Genomic DNA, 6,000 nt, shown 5'->3' with positions numbered 1-6,000 from the left:
CGCCCCGAGTCATCCTGCCGCCGCCTGCCGCTGCTCAAACGTGGAGGGAAGGACACGGAGATGGACGCTCGGCTCCTGACTGCGCGGGGTTATTGTTAGTCGCGAAATTTACGGCTCTGTCGACATATTTAGTGCATTTCATCCTCAGAGCTGGACCGAAAGGCTGGGACTGTTAGTTTATTCTTCAACGCCAGAGCCGGCGGGTTGGAAGGTACGTTGAATTCATCACGTTGTAACGTTTATTCAAGTTACGCAGAAACCCCTTCTTGTTTCTTTGTGTTATTTTGATCCCTAAACTACTTCCAGAATGACTGTTATGCTAAGCGAAACTCGTGCTCTTTTTATGGCATGCATTTTAAATGAACCACACATTATTTGTTTTGAAGCCAAACGCCCTGTTTGTGATGATGGATGTGTAACGTTAGCTTGGCTCGCGTCGGTTAGGCGGTGGTTTATTGCTCTCAAAACGCTATTTATTAAAGTGTACAGTGGTGACAAGTCTCAGCTGGTACGGTTGTTAGTTGTATCGGGTTTAATTTATTGACTGTGCCCCTCAGCAAGCTGCAACCACCGTGCACCGCTATTGTTCTGTGTGGCTAAACGGGGCCTTTGGCTAAACCTGGGAGAATTCAGCGTGTTTGGTCACAGAGACAATTGGTATTATTAAAGCTCCACTTGATGCTTGGAAAAAAACAACAACCAGAAGCTCTCATGACAATGGTTCAAAAAGTGGGGTCCAGGGACCACCTATAGGGCTCCTTGACAGGGAACCAAACAACACGAGGTTTGATAGTGTTGGACACATGGGAGTTTGAAGTATCCCATGTGTCTTGAACTGGTGTTAAAACGTATGTAAATGCACTGAATTGTCAAAAGGTTGTCATGTTGGCATTCCGTTTGTTTGACATCAAGAAGGTTATGTCTTGTGTAAAAAATAAATGCTCAAATGTATCAGCCGCATTTCATACACCACTGATTTTTTTATTTATTAAGTAGATTGCACCCAGGTCTTCCTGTCTGGACACCTAAATCCCATTTCATGTTCCATGATAAGCATCACCTCTGTTTTCATTTGCATCCCTGCACGTGGAGTGATGGCTTTCAAGATTTGGCAGCATAAGACGAGAAAAGGAAGGAATTCCAGAGGCAGACTATCGGATGGCATCGTCTGCAGATTTCAGTGATGGAGAGATGCAGTTTATCTTCCAGGTTTTGGCTCAGGGGCTGCATTAAATAAGCAGTGTGTGGTGGGCAGAGTTTGGGGAGGGGAGCAGTGACTCTCTCTTTGGCAGTTTGACATACAGCCACTCATTAGGGAGATTGTAGTATCTTGAACACCATCAGGTTACTACTGTCAGGGTGTGTGCTGCTGAGGAGTTTGTCACCTGGCTGGGTGTGAAACCAAGTGTGAATAATGGTGTTCTTTCCCTCACACCTTTTTGCACCCACTGGCTCAACTCCAATAGCTAATTTAAGCGTCACTGATGCTGTGTTTGCCTGCATTTGAAGGACTCAATTGTTGTGGTGTTGGTTGTCCCCATTATCCCACAATCATGTTATTGCTATCAGGTATTTGCACTTAGATTATCATCAGTAACTGGTTCCAGTCAGCCATCGTGTGCTTAATCTTTTCACATCTTGAATCATTTTGCCTTTCTAACTCTTGTGTTTCGTTGAGACTGGCCAAACTTCCTTAAATATATGGAGCCCTAACAGACAAGATGTGCAAAAATAATAGTTAAACAAAATAAATGTTCACTGCTTAGGTTGTGTTATGGTGTGTATGTTCCTTTTTGGTTGCCCATAACAAGTAATTTATAGTGTGTGTTGCATGACTGTTTTTTAGGTCACATAGGCCCCAGAGAGATCCAACTTTCTATTAGATTTGTTATGGGATTTAGAAGAGGAAGTGCAGTAGAAGGGCTGAACCAATTTAACATATCAAGTATATTGGCATCTGTTGTGACAAGTTAATCAGCTGTTGTCTTCGAGACCCCAGAGATTGTCTAGAGGCAGAATTATCGAACACAAACCGGTTCGGCCTGCCCTTCAGGTTTGGTGAAAGTACCAGGATCTGGCCTTTGTAGTGGAACACAGCCAGTGTTTTTAATCTGCACACTGCTGTCAACACCCCCGCTTCCCTTTCCTATTCATAAAGGCCAAGGCAACAATAAGAGGGCCTCAAAATAGTTGTCGTTTCACTGCATCCTATAACCTTGAACCAGTTTCAATGGATCGGATATGGGGGTTAAAAAAGAAACCACAAGCGTTATGCAAAGACATGTCTCACTTCAAAATCCTGAATTGCCTGTACAGGGTTTTATGACCAGTTGTACAAAAGCTTAATGATTTACAACATTTAGCAGGATGTGTGACAAGGAATTAGGTTTCATAGTTAAATAGTGATGAGACTGTATTTGCCCAATCACAAAGGTTTATTATTTGTATGATCTGATTGTGCACTGGGTGGCTTTAGTTTGTTGTATATTATCTCTTCTGCTTAAGCCAACTTGAAAGTGCCTGCTTTTATGACTGAGGCGGGCCTGTCATTCCCAATGGGGGGTCTGCAGTTGTTTGTTTCAGGCATGAGAGAAAAGCAAGTGGTTGACTTGGGAACATTTGTTGTAGTGTTTTAAAACGCAACAGATTGGGAATCAAAGCTAACCCCATACATGCTTTATTCTAAACTACAAGAGTTTTTCTCAAGCTTGTAAGGCTGTCGGATTTCAACAACCTTAGCCTTCTTGCCAACATGTTGATTTGTATCTGAGACGACAGCCCTGTGAACAACAACTAGCCTCGCTGTCTGTGGTGTCAGCTTCACCCTGTTGCATGTTGGGATATGCTGTTGGATTATTACATCTAAGGGCTGATGATTTGGGCTTTTAACTCAGTTTAGCATGGGTTCATGTGCATCTTTGCAGCTGTGAGATGTTATAGTGGTTATGGAAGCAAGCCTCGCAAAACTAATGCTTTTATTATTTACAGCATAAAATGTAACCAAGATGATAATCAAATGTCTTGTTTAGTCTGACAATTAGCCCAAATCCAAAGAATAATCAATGTAATATAACGTAACATGAGGAATAGCAGTATATCTTCCCATTTAAGAACCTGGAGCCATCCAATATTTGTGTTTTTCCAACAAATAATGCCCCATAAAAAATCTCCAAATCAGAGGTTTTGTGGTGTATGACCAACCACAAAAAGCCCCACATAATTCCAATGCAATATTATTATAGGACTAAGACAACACGACAATATTCACATTTTGGAAAGAAAAGGTTAGCCATTTAATCTTTACCGAGGGATATTGTGCTTTTTCTTTTAGCGTGTACGTTGTCTTAGAACTCACCCCAACATGAGGGCAGCTGGTTGGGAAGCACAGCTCTTGCACAGGGAATTTGCATCTGCTTGGAAGTCAGCTGCTTTTGCAGCTTGTGTCAGTCCCCAGCCCACACCCAGGGAAATTCAATCCAAGCTCCTGTCTGCTTTACTGAATCTGTTTAGGATGACATTCTGGATTTAACTGTATTTCATCATGCGCCATCAGTTTGTGTGCCTCTCCTGTGTTGCTTCTGGCTGTTCAGCGGTGGGATGGTGAGACAGGGTGGTGTTTTTACTCTTGTCTCTGTGGTTTGGAGAGGCTGGCACTCTCCTGCCCATTAGGATAAAGCGGTGGACGCTGGCGCTGCAATTTTAGGCCCTCTGTCTGTCTGGGGCTGAAGGTAGGCTCAGTGCACTGTAATTATTGAAAGAGTTATTCAGCACTTTCCGAGTCTGTTTGATAGCTCACTTTGGTAGCCATGAATGCCATCCCAAAACGTTCTGCTGTGCCAACATAAAGCTTTTCTTTAATCAATGACTCACTGCATGCATTTGCATTAATGTTCTCTGCTACATTTTGCAGCATTGTTCATGTAGGTTATATTCGCAGCAAAGGGGGGGAGCAGAACTTTAGATAATGGGAAAACGTGTGCGAGTTCCTGTATAAAAGCAGAAGGGGCATACGTAGTAGTAACTTTCCCCATTTGCTTTGTGTAGCCGCTATCTCAATGACTCAGCAGTATCTTTTGATCAAGTTAGTTATTGATCCATGTCTGTCTGAGGTGAATCAGCGTGCACAGCACCTATAAAGGCGTGTTTGTTTATGTTAACAGGCTCGGCATATCCTGTTCTCCTCTTTGCTCTGCCTCTTGATATGCGAGAGAGATGCCATTGTTTGTTTCAGTATTGAGCCTGTGTGTATACTGTGTGTGTGGTTCGGTCAGTTCAGGGGTTTGGCTGTCAGAGGCAGGCGAGGTGTGGGATCACTGTCCATCTGACCTCAGCTCACCCCGCCGGTCAGAGGCAGGATGACTGATCCGGCCCCCGGGCTCTCAGCATTATATTGACTACCTGCCTGAATGCCTGCCTGTCTATATACAGTTGGCTGATGCACAAGAGAGGAGCGGCTGGCGGGCTTTGAAACGGCAAAACTGATGAGGATTCTATTCTACCAGCCATCCTGTACTGAATATCTCTCTCTAGGTCTTTTTATTTTGATGCTGATTCAAGATACTGAAAATGTCATACTTTCAAAATGAAATGAGGTGAATGAGAGGCAGTGCTCTCTTTTACTTGTATTAGTTAGTTGACATGGTACCGCAACAGGAATGGAGAAAGAGATACCAACATGGGACAAAGGTCCTCTTCAAGAACAGCTGGTTTGAGTTTTGTACTGATGTGTCTGGTTTCCATCTATTTTATAGCCATGGCTTTGTGCCTTACCTTTTTTTTGTTCTCCATCTATTTCTAGAAATGCTTCTGCAGCCTTTTAACTTGAGCTGCAGTGAGTCAATCATCATACAATAACTGTTTAGTTGAGAGAATGTGGAAATATTCTCCTTTTTATTTAAAAAATTTTTTAAAATTTAAATACATCACCGTGGACTTTGAGGAACAATTACAATTTAATAAAAAATAAAAAAAATGTTTAGATATTATTGTCTGAACTGTTTTAGAAAATAATCTTTGGATGCAACTTGCAGTCATACCTTCAACTTTTGTGCAGTAAGACATTCGTGAATTAAGGTCCTTAAATGTCTAGTTTGACAGATCAAAGATATAAAAGTTGATACAAAGATTATCAGTAACTCTGTATTTTAGAAGCAGAACACATCATTTTCTTACATTTTGAGAATTGCCTTAACCATGAAGTGATTATTAAAGAGTTCATATATATTCATTGTTGACCAAGAAAGTTGACCCTAACCTCTGTCCCTCTGCTTTGATACCCAGGGTTGTTTTGGGTGAAGTTGCCCGGGCCTAGGGTTGCAACATTCTGGGAATTTTCTAAATTAAAGGCTGGCTCTTCATAGGGAACTTAAATATAGTTGGGGAAAGTATATTTTAGCATCATCTTGACTAAAACAAACGGATGCCATTCAAGTTCACTTGAATATCCATGCCATTCCTCAATCACATGCACATAGCACACTGCTTGCTGCATGGCTATTGAGACCACACCCCCTACAGGCACTTCCTCCATCACATGCACAGATGATTTCTAGAAGACTGGATCACCCTTTTGAGGCCAAAGCACAAGACAAATAAAGCCACACATTTGAGCCTGTGGACTACACAAAGTGAAGTAAGTTTTGATGATACTATGGGGTAATATATTTATTTAATTTTTAAATTGCAAATAGCAAATAGCACATACAAATGTATTCATTTAGTACAGTATTTCTCAAACTTTTTCATACCAACGACCACTTAACCAATGAAAAAAAAACACTCTCGGAATACCCAACTCCCCAAATATCCCGAGACACATTGGTTTTCTAGAACAGATTACAAATCGACTGAAAATGGTACAAACAAGTGGCAACATGTGTGACGAAGGTGTTGCACTGGGCTACATCATGCGGAGATATTCCCGCAAGAGTGCGGAAAACTTAAATGAATTTATTTCAAATATGGAATATTTCCAAAATTCCCCAGCTTAACTTCCCATAG

The 6,000-nt window shown here is 41.7% G+C and overlaps 1 protein-coding gene across 1 annotated transcript in view; it reads left to right on the top strand.

Annotated features, from left to right (window-relative positions):
• Nucleotides 1-6,000, top strand: part of prr36a (proline rich 36a) — a 34,618-nt gene continuing 28,618 nt past the window's right edge. Inside the window, exon 1 of the mRNA XM_079681563.1 lies at nt 1-211. The gene's annotated coding sequence lies outside the window, so the exon portion shown is untranslated. The remainder of the gene's footprint in view (nt 212-6,000) is intronic.

Source organism: Notothenia rossii, assembly GCF_949606895.1.
Source record: "Notothenia rossii genome assembly, chromosome: 1".
Lineage (NCBI taxonomy): Eukaryota > Metazoa > Chordata > Actinopteri > Perciformes > Nototheniidae > Notothenia > Notothenia rossii.
This window is presented reverse-complemented; position numbering and strand designations above follow the sequence as displayed.